We start from the raw sequence: 13,842 nt of genomic DNA, 5'->3' as shown, positions 1-13,842 counted from the left end.
ACTTTTTTTTTTTTTTGTGAGCGCAGGCAGACGGGAGGCTGGCTCTGCAGAAGGGGCCAATTAAGACACCACCCTAGTGGAAAGAACACAGCGTTTTAGGTCACTTGAAGATGCCCAGTGGAAAATCAACACTCAGGGCTTCTAGCCACAGGGGTGAAAATACAAGGAGGGTTTGGGATTTTTCAGTGAACTCCCTAGAAGGCCCAAGGGGATTCAGAGATAAAAACAATGAAGTGTGCCTGCGTTCCCAAGATGGTGCGGCCTCTTGGGAAAGCAGAAAACGGCCACTAGTTCTGGAATAATTAGCACAAATGACTTCTAGTTAGGGTGACAAATGAACACATTTTCCTAGATATGGAGAATCAAGATCAGGCTATTTGGTTAAAATGTCCCAGACTGTCCTTTCTCAGGTGGTCTCATGTCAACACCTGGACAAGCGTGAGGTCTTCCTTTAGAGGGCAAACCCTGGTTTTATTGTTTCTAATCCCTAGCCCTGGCTGGCCTGAGCAACCTCAGGATGCAAAATGATTAATTCCAACCTGCCCTAGAAAAACGTTAGTCAGCTGGCAAAAGGAAATAGCCTAACAGGAAGGCAAAAAAGAGCAAATTGACTTTATCTGGGAGTGATTATGTTTGACAAGATGAAAAAGAAAGAAATCTTTTGTCACTGAAGAAAATTGTACTTTAAGAAATCTTTGCATAAGTCTTAAGGTTTTGCTTTGTGTGCGTGCTAACTCGCTTGATGTGTCCAATTCTTTGTGACTCCATGGACTGTAGCCTGCAAGGCTCCTCTGTCCATGGGATTCTCTAGGCAAGAATACTGGAGAGGGTTGCCATGCCCTCCTCCAGGGGATCTTGCAGATCCAGGGATCGAAACCGTATCTCTTATATCCTCTGAGTTGGCAAGCTGGTTCTTTGCCTCTAGTGCCATCTGGGAAGCCCAGGGCTCTGCTTTACCCAGTTCGAATTAAAATGGAAACAATCCTGACCCCCTCCCCCTCCAAATAAAGAGCAGGGAAACAAAACTGAAATTCCCCACATTGACTACAGCAGAGTTTTGGAAATCAGATCAGGAGTTCCAGATCTACTCCAGAGCAGCACTTTCATTAACTAGCAAATAGTCTCTTTCAAGAGACCTATTTTTGAGTTGCTATTTACTACTAAGATTTTCATTTTCCCTTAAGTATTGTCACACACACAGTCTGATTCTTTGTGGGCGGGACTGTGAGGTACTTGGATCTCTCCTCCAATGAAAATGAAGAGCCAATTTTCCTTCTGAAAGGGGAAAAGATCAGGACTGTTAAAATTATTCTTCTGATTTCACATTTATCTCATACTCACAGCATCCGTCTGCTAAGAATTTGAAAGAATGAGTCGTAGGCAGGAAAACAAACTGTTTTGACTCAATCTAGGATTTCAATTTTGCTGCTTTTTTCCCTTCACTAATTAAAAATAAAACAAACCTTCTTTTAAAGAAATTCTGAACTCTTTTTATATTTTCAGCATTTTTCTCTGCAATAGTCACAAGGCTAACTCCCTTACCTCTTTTGAGTCTTGGTCCAAATGTCAATTTCTTTGTGCTTTAAAGGTTTTTTTTCACTGTGGATAATTTTTAAAGTCTTTACTGAGCTTGTTACAATATTGCTTCTGTTTTATGTTTTGCTTTTTTGGCCCCAAGGCACGTGGGATCTTAGCTCCCCACCCAGGGATCAAACTCCCTTGTGCTGAAAGGTAAAGTCTTAACCACTGGACCACCAGGGAAGTCCTCAAATATCAATTTCTTAATGATCTACACTGATCAAAAAACTGTTTCCAAACACGGGTACTCCTGATCCCCTTCAAACTGCTCCACTTTCTATTTTTTCCATACCATTGACAACCTTCTCCCGTATTACAGAATTTCTTTGTTATGTTTATTGTCCCCTGCTAGAAGAAAAGTACCAAGAGACCAGGAATCTGGGTTTTGTTCAGTGATGTACTCTAATTTTGCAGAATGGTGTGTGTCCTTTAGTAGATGTTCAATACATGCCAAATGATGCAGCCACTATGGAGAACAGTATGGAGGTTCCTCAGAAACTAAAGACAGAGTTGCCACATGATTCAGCAACCCGACTCCCAGGCATATATCTGGACAAAATCATAATTCAAAGAGATACATGCACCCCTATGTTCAGAGCAGTACTATTTACAATAGCCAAGACATGGAAACCACCTAAATGTCTATTGATAGATGAATGCATAAAGAAGATGCGGTGTATATGTACAATAGAATACTAATCCATTCATAAAGAAGAATGAAATAATGTCATTTTCAGCGACATGGACGGACCTAGAGGGGACCATGCTAAGTGAAATAAGTCAGAAAGAGAAAGATCAACATCATATTGTGTTATTTATATGTAGAATCTAAAATATGACACAGATGAACTTATCTACAAAACAGAAACATACCTACTGATACAGAGAATAGACGTGCATTGCCAAGGGGCTCGTGTGCTGAGGGAGGAATGGGATGAGAGTTTGAGATCAGCAGATGCAAACTATTACATATAGAATAGATGAACAGCAAGGTCCTACTGTGTAACACAGGGAACTGTATTCAACATTCAGTGATAAACCGTAATGGGAGAGAATATGAAAAAGAATATATATATATGTATAAGTGAATCACTTTGCTGTACAGCAGAAATTAACACAACATTGTAAATCAACTACACTTCAATAATATAAATTTTAAAAATGCCGAACGACAACGTCAGGAAAAATTTGCCTGTGATTTGGAAATGAGCAGGAGCATTCTTTCAGCCAAGGCTTGGGCATTGCCCAGTGGACCCTCTGGGGAGGAGTCGATTCTTCAGGAGTGAGCATCTTTCTCCTGGCTTTCTATGGACTCAGCACAAGTAGAAAACTGGGAGTATTGCAAATGATTCTTGCCCGTGGATGTAAGTGATTCTTGTTCTGTAGAAAAGATAACCCCAAATATGACACTTTTCCTTCTGGTTGCACTCAGTATTCGTTGCTTTGCCCAGGCTTTCTCTAGTGGTGGCGGGTGGAGACTACTCTCTAGTTGCGGTGCTTCTCATTGCAGTGGTTTCTCTTGTTGCAGAACACAGGCTCTAGGTGCTTGGGCTTCAGTACTTGTGGCACACAGACCAGTAGTTGCCGCTTGCAGGCTCTAGAGTGTGGGCTCAGTAGTTGTGGCACATGGGCTTACTCACTCCCTAGCATGTGGGATCTGCCTGGACCAGGGATCAAACCTGTGTCCCCTGCATTGGCAGGCATATTCTTATCCACTGGGCCCCCGGGGAAGTCCCACATGACACTATTGCCCTATAGGATATGAATGCATTTTGCATCTTTTAGCAAGCATTCTTCCTTGTCTATACTTATATCTCTGTTCTTCAGATTTTCTTTTGGACTGGTTTCAACACCTTACTTGTTCCCTCACTAATTAAAGAAAATTTTCGATACATATGCACTATATTTTTATGAGAGTCATGATTCTAAAAACTTTTTGAAAATTATGATTGAGTAAAGAGTGAACTACACTCTCCTCTCCCCCAGGAAGCCTTATCAGGTCCCATAGTTGTAGAAACCACTGAATACTGGTTACTTCCCAATTTCTATCTGTAGCCACGTCTCTCTGTGCCTCACATGCATATACTTACTTGCCTTCTTGATATCTCCACTTGAGTATCTGATAGACGTTTCAGAATGAACAAGTCCTAAATGGAAGTCTTATCTTTAACTTGCTCTGCCCCTGACTTTAAATGACAACACCATTTACTCAGTTGTTCAGGCAAAATTCTTAAGAGTCAAATCTTGACCCAAATTTCCTATATACTTCACATCTAATTCATCAGCAAAACTTGGGCAATGGCCTACCTTCAATACATATTCCAAATCCACGTATCTCCAAGACTTCCACTTTGATCTAAGACCTGAGGATGGTTTTTTTTTAGTTCTTTTTGGAATGTAGGCATGCCCACTGGTTTCCATATTGTCTATGGTTGCTTATTTAAAAAAAAAAAACATTCATTTATTTATTTTTGGCTGTGCTGGGTCTTTGCTGTTGAGCAGACTTTTGTCTAGTTGAGGGATTGGGGCTATTATCTAGTTGAGGGAGCAGGGACAACTCTCTAGTTGCAGCTCCTTATTGTGGTGGCTTCTCTTATTGCAGAGCATGGGCTTTAGAGTGTTTGGGCTTCAGTAATTATGGCATTTGGGCTCATTAGTTTCAGCTCCCGGGCTCTTGAGCACAGGCTCAATAATTGTGGCAGACCGGTTTTGTTGCTCTTAGAAATGTGGGATCTTCCCAGACCAGGGATAGAACCTGTGTCTCGAATCTATCCACTGAGACAGCAGGGAAGCCCTGTCCACTGTTGCGTTTGCCTGTTCTATGACAGTTGTGACAGTTGAGTAGTTGTGACAGAGACCACAGGGTATGCAAAGCTTAAATATTTACTGTCTGGTCCTTTGCTAAAACAGTTTGCCACCCCTTGGTATGCTGGACTGATTGATGGCCCCAAAGATATGAGGTCATAATCCTTGGAACTTGTCACTTTCACCTCATTTGGATAAAGGATCTTTGTAGATGTGACCAAGTTAAGGACCTTGAGATGAGGGAGATTATCCAGGATTGTCTGGGTGGTCTCTAAATGCTGTCACAAGTGTCCTTATAAGAGAGACACAGAGGGGTATTTGAAACACATACACGGGAAAGGGCAATGTGAAGATGGGACAGAGAAAGATCTGAAGGTCTGCCTCAGAGATAGGCATGGTGACCACAAGCCAAGGATGCCGACAGCCACTGGAAGCTGGAAGAGGCCAGCAACGGATATTCCCTGGAGCCTCTGGAGAGAGTACAGCCCTTCTGGTACCTTGATTTGGGCTCAATGAAACTGTTTTCTGACTTTAAGCCTCCAGAACAGTAAGAGAGTAAACTTAGGTTGTTTTAAGCCGCTAAGGTAATTAGTTACAGCAGCCACAGTAAAGGGAAAGTGCCTTAAACCACTGTCAAGTCTTGGTGATTGCAAGAGTCTCCCAGCCAGTCTCTCTGCTACCTCACTTGCTCCCTTGCAGTCTGTTTTCCACATCATGGCAGACAGATCCTTTTATGACACCACTGAGATTACACTCCCAGCTCAGTGTCCTCCACCAGCTTTCTACAACCTCCAGAATAAAACCCAGAGATTTCACCATGGAACTCAGTCCTGTGTGATAAAGCTTTAGCTTCCTCTTTGGATTCCTGTCCCAGAGCCCTTTGCGAATGATGTATCCCAGTTCCTGCTGCACACCAAGTGTGCCCCTGCCCCAGGGCTTTTGCACTTGCTGTTTCCTCTGTCCAGAATGTTCCTCCGCCTGCTGTAACTGCCTGGCTCCCTCCAGCTTCCTTCAGGTCCAAGATCTTGCTTACCTAAGGCAGCACCCTCCTTCTTCCTCCCTCTCACACTACTTTATTTTTCTTCTAGCATTTTTCTTCTCTAACCTGTGATGATACATATGCTTGTTTATCGTGTCTCTCCCACTTCCACATCAGCTCCATGAGGCCAGGATTTTTGTCTGTTTTCTTCACTGTTGTATCCCCAGCGCCTTGAACCAGCGTCTGGCACATTAGAGGCACCCAATAAATACTGCTTGGCTGAATGTACCTGACGAACAATTTAAACAATATAAAACTAAGAGTGAGCTTTCTATTTTTTTTTTTTATCTCATCCTGAAAGTTAACTACAGGCAATAGACTTCTTGCTATTCTTCCAGAAACTTTTTTCTGTATATACAAGAATATCTATATAGACAATGAACATTGTATCTGTACGCACACAAGAATCCTATGTACTATGCCCTGTACCTTCCTTCTTATCAGTGACACATTTAAGCTGAAGAACCTTCCATAACAGGACATATGGATTTACCCTGACCTTTGGGCTTCCCCCGTGGCTCAGCTGGTAAAGAATCCACATGCAGAGCGGGAGACCTGAGTTTGATCCCTGCATTGGGAAGATCCCCTGGAGAAGGGAATGGCTACCACTCCAATATTACAGCCTGGAGATTTCTACAGACTACAGTCCATGGGGTTGCAAAGAGTCGGACATGACTGAGTGACTTTCACTTTCACTTTAAATGGCTGTGTAATATGCCACAGCTTAAGACACAAAGAAAATTACCGGGCTGGCCAAAAAATTCATTCAAGTTTTTCTATAACATGTTACATTACTTACTTCATTTGAAAAATGGAAAAGATGACAACGAAACGCCTCTGAGTCTACACTTTTTTTTCTTCAAATTTTCTTTGGTAGATAGCATTGGTGTAATTCTTCTCCAGCCCTGGCTTCTTAGCGACCATCAAAGACAATAGTGCTGATGGAACAGCAGCTTTTTCCTTCAGGTGTTTTGACAGATCATTTTGCTTTCGACAACTAAACAAAGTTTCCCTGGGAGATGGAGAGTGAACATAAATGATGTTGGAAAGTGTTGAGGCAAATAAATGAGGAAACAGACAAAACAGAGCCCTCCACATGGTCTCACCAGGCTTCAGTGGTGGCTGGGCAGGGGGGACCTTGAGAAACCTTACCATCCCCATCAGCCTCCTGGAAGCACCCCGAATAAACAAGACAATGCATGTGAAAACTGGGCCTTGCTGTGCAGACACTAAAGTCCCCTCTCTCCAGTCATACTGCTGCCCCAAGTCCTTGTTCGGTAGGGATTTTGGGGGGCTCCACAGATGTCTTGCTGGGTTCCAGGAAGCAGAGGTGGCATCCTGGTCTTATAAATCTATTGACTTTGGAAGTCATTACACACCCATCTGAACCAGCCAAGCCCCATCTCTTTAATCTTTTTCCTTTTTAGAAAAAAAAAAGCATTTCTTTGGTCCTGAGTTTGGACTGAATAAAAGAAACTATATAGTTGTCATACCAGAAGGCTCAAGAGGGAGAGGAAAGGCTCTACTTTAAAAGGGAAAGTCTAGAAAAAGCTGGGTTGACTTTTTAAGTAGGGTATGGAGGTGAGATACACTCAGTCAAAGGCATTGAGCTGTAACTCCAAGGGGGGGTCTCTAGACAGCAGGTGCACTCAGGTATGTTTTATGCAATAGCTGGGTGATAGGGAGAGATTTTATGATTATAGCTATTGTAAACAACATCTCTTTTTTAATTGAAGGATAGTTGATTTACAATGTTGTGTCAATTTCTGATGCACAGGAAGGTGATTCAGTTATATTCAATACATATACAGACATTCTTTTTTAAAATATTATTTTCCATTGTGGTTTGTTGTTTAGTTGCTCAGTTGTGTCGCTTCTTTGCGACCCTGTTTACTGCAGCATGCCAGGCTTCCCTGTCCATTGTGGTTTATCATAGGATATTGAATATAGTACCCTGTGCTATACCATCGGACCTTGTTGTCTATCCACCCTATATATAGTATTTTGCATCTGCTAATTGCAAGCTTCCACGCCATCTCTCCCCCACCCTACTGTCTGTCCCCCTTGGCAACTGCAAGTCTGTTCTCTAGGTCTGTGAGTCTGTTTCTGTTCTGCAGATAAATCCATTTGTGTTACATTTTAGACTCCACATTAGATAATATCATATGATATTTGTCTTTCTCTTTCCGACTTATTTCACTTAGTATGATCATCTCCAGGTCCATCCTGTTGCTGCAAATGGCATTACTTCATTCTTTTATATGACTCAGTAGTATTCCATTAAACAACATCTCTTGAAACCCCTATTGTGATGGATAAGGTTCTTGGTTTTGATACTAAAAGGAAAATAAAACCAACCGAAGTGGTGTGGTTGGTCCTTAGACCTACTGTCCATTCTTACTACACTTACGGAATATTGAACAAGGGAAACCGCATATTCATTTCAAAATTTCAACAGATTCCTGGTCCACAAATCAGAACTTTTATGTTCAAATCACATTTCAAATGACCTGAAATTCAGGCCTACTAGGCCCAGATAGCTCCTTATATTGCAGGTATCTGACAAATCTTTACTCTTGTATGCTAATGTTAGATATTCTGGGATAGCAATAGCTGACAGATTTCCTGAACAGATGTGGGGAGGCCGCAAGATGAGGGTTTGCAGGGTAGGAAAACAAGGAATATTAGTGAAAGGTTACTTTTAAGAAGCTCACAAGGGGATTTCCCTGGCAATCCAGTGGTTAAAAGTCTGCCCTTCTACTGTAGGGAGTGTCATTTTGATCCCTGGTTAGGGAATCCTATGTGTTGTTCAGTGTGGTAGAAAAAAAAAAACAAGCCCACAAGTTTTTATTATGTTTTATCTTGAAAAGGCAGTGGGACAAGGGATATCTCTGTAGTATTTCCTAAAATTGCATGCAAATCTACAATTACCTCCAAATTAAAAGAATTAATTAAAGGAAAGGCAAGGGGAGAAAGTTTTTGAAATTAGGACTGTAAAATGTTATTGCTTTTCACAATGCAGCCCCTTCAAATCTAAGGAAGGCATAGACAGAATAATTATTTCTTCCTCATCCTGTGTTGGTGAGTTGCCCTTATAGGAGTCATTAAGCTCTCAGATGGGTTCAGTTCAGCCCTAGCTTTCCTCTTCCATCCCAGTAACATGGAGCTTCACTAACGAGTTGAAGGAAGCAAGTCCAAGCATTTCTACTATTTTATTTTTTTAACTTTTTATTTTGTATTGAAGTATAGTTGTGGTTCAGTTGTTCCGTCGTGTCTCACTCTTTGAGACCCCATTGACTGCAGCACACCAGGCTTCCCTGTCCTTCACTATCTCCCTGAGTTTGCTCAAACTCATGTCCATTGAGTCGGTGATGCCATCCAACCATCTCATCCTCTGCCACCCCCTTCTCCTGCCTTCAATCTTCCCCAGTATCAGGGTCTTTTCCAACGAGTCAGTTCTTGGCATCAGGTGGCCAAATTATTGGAGCTTCAGCTTCAGCATCTGTCCTTCCGATGAATATTCAGGACTGACTTCCTTTAGGATTGAACCTCCGTGCTGTCCAAGGGACTCTCAAGAGTTTTCTCCAGCACCACAGTTTGAAAGAATCAATTCTCTAGCATTCAGCCTTTGTTATGGTCCAAGTCTTACATCCATACAAGACTACTGGAAAAACAGTAGCTTTGACTATATGGTCCTTTGTCAGCAAAGTGATATCTCTGCCTTTTGATACGCTGTCTAGGTTTGTCATAGCTTTTCTTCCAAGGAGCAAGTGGCTTCCAGTTTTATGGCTGCAGTCACTGTCCACAATGATTGCAGTATAGCTGATTAACAATGTTGTGATAGTTTCAGGTGGACAGCAAAGGGACTCAGCCATACATATACCATATCCATTCTCCCTTAAACTCCCCTCCCGTACAGGCTGCCACATAACACTAAGCGGAATTCCTCCAAGCACTTTTATTATTATCATCAGCAGTAATAACAAACAGTCACTTTTAAGTACTTCAGCATGCTGATCAGGAAAGGACACTCTTTTACAAGTATTTTTGAGGTAGAAAAGTAACTTCTTAATATTCCCATTATTCATGTATGTCCATCTGGTCCTGGACAGTAACATCCTTTCTGGGAAGAACATTAAGGCCAAAATGGGCAAGGATTCAGATGGTGGGGTGTCCAGCGTGTGTTCTGACTGCTCTCCTTTCTAACTGGGTTCTTAAAAAAATTTTTTTTAAATTATTTAAAAAAATTTTTGGTTGCACTGGGTCTTCGCTGCTGCTCGTGGGCTTTCTCTAGTTGGGGCAGTTGGGGTTACTCTCTAGTTGCTGGTGTGCAGGTTTCTCATTGTGGTGGTTTCTCTTGGGGAGCCTGGGCTCTAGGCACGCAGGCTCAGAAGCTGTGTTACGTGGGCTCAGCTGTTGCAGCTCTTGGGCTCTAGAGCACAGGCTCAGTAGTTGTGGCACATGGGCTTCATTGCCTTGGTGGGATCTTCCTGGACCAGGGATCAAACCCATATCTTCCACATTGGCATGTGGAGTCTCAACCACTGAATTACCAGGAAGCCCTTCTAACTGAGTTTTTTAAAATTTTTTTAGCAACACAGGCCACTTTCCCTACTGAAAATACCCATCTCTTGGTTACCCTCCTAGGCAAAGACAAACACCAGCTATTATGGACTGAATGCTTGTGTCCCCCTCCCCCCCCCCCCCAAATCCATGTGCTGAAATTCTACCTTCCACATGACGGTATTAAGAAATGGGGCCTTGGGGGGGTGATTAGGATTAGATGAGATGATGGTAGGGGGGTGCCATGATGGGGTTAGCGCCCTTTTAAGAGTCATGAGAGGGTTCACTTCCTCTTTCTGCCATGTGAGGAGCTCCCTGACTTCAACTTCCAGCCTTCAGAACTGCGGGAAGTAAATTTCTGTTGCTATAAGCCACCCAGTCTTTGAAGCTTTGTTATAGCAATTGGAATGGTCTAGGAGACCAGCCAACCAGTCCCCCTCCCCACAAAACATCTCATTCTCCAGTGCAGAGGCTTTCAAACTTGTTGGTCTCAGGATATCTTTCCATTCTTAAAAATAATTGAGGACTCTGAAGAACTTTTTTTTTTTTTTTTGTAAATATTCATTTACTTGGTTGCATCAGATCTTAGTTTCAGCACATGGGATCTTCTTTGGGTCATTCGGGATCTTTTGTTGTGGCATGCAGGATCCATAGTTGTGGCTCACTGACTTAGTTACCCGGTGGCATGTGGGATCCTAGTTGCCCCCACAGGAATTGAACCTACATCCTGTGCATTGCAAAGTGTATTCTTAACCACCGGACTACCAGGGAAGTCCTGAGCTTCTGTTTTGTGATTTACCTGTAGTGTATGTGCTGTATAGACATACAAAATATTTTATTAGTTCATTAAAAATAGAAACCCATTACACATTCAGTTTTCAGTCACTCAGTCGTATCCGACTCTTTTCCACATCTCAGACTGCAGCACGCCAGGACTCCCTGTCCATCACCAACTCCTGGAGCTTGCTCAAACTCATTTCCATCGAGTCGGTGATGCCATCCAACCATCTCATCCTCTGTCATCTCCTTCTCCTCCTGCCTTCAGTCTTACCCAGCATCAGGGTCTTTTCAAATGAGTCAGTTCTTTGTATAAGGTGGCCAAAGTATTGGAGTTTCAGCTTCAGCATCAGTCCTTCCATGAATATTCAGGACTGATTTCCTTTAGGATTGACTGGTTTGATCTCCTTGCTATTCAAGGGACTCTCAAGAGTCTTCTCCAACACCGCAGTTCAAAAGCATCAATTCTTCAGTGCTCAGCTTTCTTTATGGTCCAGCTCTTACATCCGTACATAACTACTGGAAAAGCCATAGTTTTGACTAGACGGACCTTTGTCAGCAAAATAATGTCTCTGCTTTTTAATATGCTGTCTAGGTTTGTCATAGCTTTTCTTCCAAGGAGCAAGCATCTTTGAACTTCATGACTGCAGTCACCATTACACATTAACATCCATCATATTTTTTATAACTACATTTTCCTAAACAAAAAATTAGCGATCAGAGTGGTATTGTTTTATAGTTTTACAGGCTGGACTTGAGGCCCAGGTGATAGTATCTTCTCCTGTTTCCCCATTGCACTTGACCTGCTGTTTTTCACATATGTCAACCCCACTAGGCTTTACCCCTTGGAGGGAGACCATCTTATTCAACTTCACATCCTCAGCATCTAACAGTGTCTAGTCTCTAGTGAACATTTGAAAGAATTATTTTAAATTTAAATATATATATTTATTTATAGTTTTTAAATTAAAAAAATTTTTTTTAGGCCACACCATGAAGCAAGTGAGATCTAATTCCCTGACCAGGGATGGAACTGGCACCCCCTGCATTGAAAGCATGGAGTCTTAACCACTGGACTGCCAAAGAAGTCTAGATTTAAACATATATCTTAATTATAAAAGCAGAGACATTACTTTGCCAACAAAGGTTCATCTAGTCCAGGCTATGGTTTTTCCTGTGGTCATGTATGGATGTGAGAGTTGGACTGTGAAGAAGGCTGAGCACTGAAGAATTGATGCTTTTCAACTGTGGTGTTGGAGAAGACTCTTGAGAGTTCCTTGGACTGCAAGGAGATCCAACCAGTCCATTCTGAAGGAGATCAGCCCTGGGAGTTCTTTGGAAGGACTGATGCTAAAGCTGAAACTCCAGTACTTTGGCCACCTCATGCGAAGAGTTGACTCATTGGAAAAGACTCTGATGCTGGGAGGGGTTGGGGGCAAGAGGAGAAGGGGACGACAGAGGATGAGATGGCTGGATGGCACCACCGACTGGATGGTTGTGGGTGTGGGTGAACTCCGGGAGTTGGTGCTGGACAGGGAGGCCTGGCGTGCTGCGATTCATGGGGTCGCAAAGAGTTGGACACGACTGAGCGACTGATCTGATCTGATCTGATAGTTATATTACAGAAAATAGAGACAATAAGAAAAACCACTCACAATCTCCCAAATTTCATTTTTTGGGTGTTTATCAAGTCTTTTTTCAAAATGCAGTTTTTTCCTACCTAGAATTACATCACATGTAACAGAATGCCATTTTTCGGAAAACTGTCTCTCCCCCCAGCCCCCGCAACTAGCAATGAGTAAATTTTCCTTTCTGTTTCTAATGTCTGTGACTACCATGATGTTCTCTTGTATAGATACAACATGATTTACTTATTAAACATCCAACATTAGCACATTTTCCTTGTTGTAATAAATACGGTGATCCTGTGAAGAATACCTTCACACATATAGTTTTTTTGGCATTTAGTGTTATTTCCTTAGAATAGATTCCCAGAAGTAAGATTACTGGGTCAAAAGATGCAGACGTTTTTTATGGCTTTTAATACATACTGTAAAATTGCTTTTCAAAAGGGTTACATTAATTTTCAAGGCCACCGGCACTTCTAAGAATATGCTTCACCACACAAATCGTCAACACAGGTGCTATTAAGAATGCTAATCGATAAAATGTTATGCCCTCGTTGTTAAAATGTTGCATTTTTTGACCCTCATAAAATGAAAGTTTGTTGAAGAATTAGTCTCTAAAGCAAAACTTTTTTGGGGGGAACATTTTTATTTCCGGGAAACAAGAAATTTTCACTTGAGAAAACAAGAAAAAGAACACATGTTGTTACAACTGGAGCAAAATTCACTCTGACAGTCAACTTGGTGTCAAAATACTCAAACGAGGACCCTGCGCAGCTCCTGCTAGTTGTCACCTACGGGTAGAAAAGGACAAAATAAAATGTAGAGGATTGAAAGATTCTCACTGCAAACTGTACAAGATCCACACAGAGGGGTTGGAGCTCTGCTTTTCATTCAACTTTTCTTCTTTTTTTTTTTTTCAAACTTGGAGCTTTCAGCCCTCTCCTTTGTTTCCGGTACTACCTGCCCACGTGCACAATTCCTGAATTTTTCTGCGACGGGGCATTTTCATCTTTGCCATTTCCTCTGGCTTTAGGCTTCTCTGTGCAGTGTGTGTTGGTTTTCTAGGTGTGGATGGATTTGCAGAGAAGCTGCAGCGGTGTGTCTGTCCCTCCCTTCTCCCTCCCAGGATGGCCCGTAACCCGCTTCTGGGTTCTCTCTCCGCGACTGAAACCTCGCTGGTCTCCTCGTCTTGCACCGGGCGTGAGTGCGGTGGACGCTGGAATATTCGCTCGGGAAAGCCACGAATGTGAGCCCAGGATGGAAGCAAACTTGGCTCGCCTCGCCCTCCGAGCAGGCTCGCCGAGGATCAACGTTTCTCTAAGATTTTGCTCGGCAGCCTCATCCTGGGACAGGCATCTATGAGTCATCGGCTCTGCGGGTCACATGGCCAACGTGACCAAAATAAAGTTTCAGTATTTTAAGCCGCTAGAAAAGGGGACAACGGAGCACACC

Source organism: Bison bison, unplaced genomic scaffold, assembly GCF_000754665.1.
Source record: "Bison bison bison isolate TAMUID 2011002044 unplaced genomic scaffold, Bison_UMD1.0 scf7180017864289, whole genome shotgun sequence".
Classification (NCBI taxonomy): domain Eukaryota; kingdom Metazoa; phylum Chordata; class Mammalia; order Artiodactyla; family Bovidae; genus Bison; species Bison bison.
The sequence above is the reverse complement of the archived record's forward strand: the minus strand, read 5'-3'. Positions refer to the sequence as shown.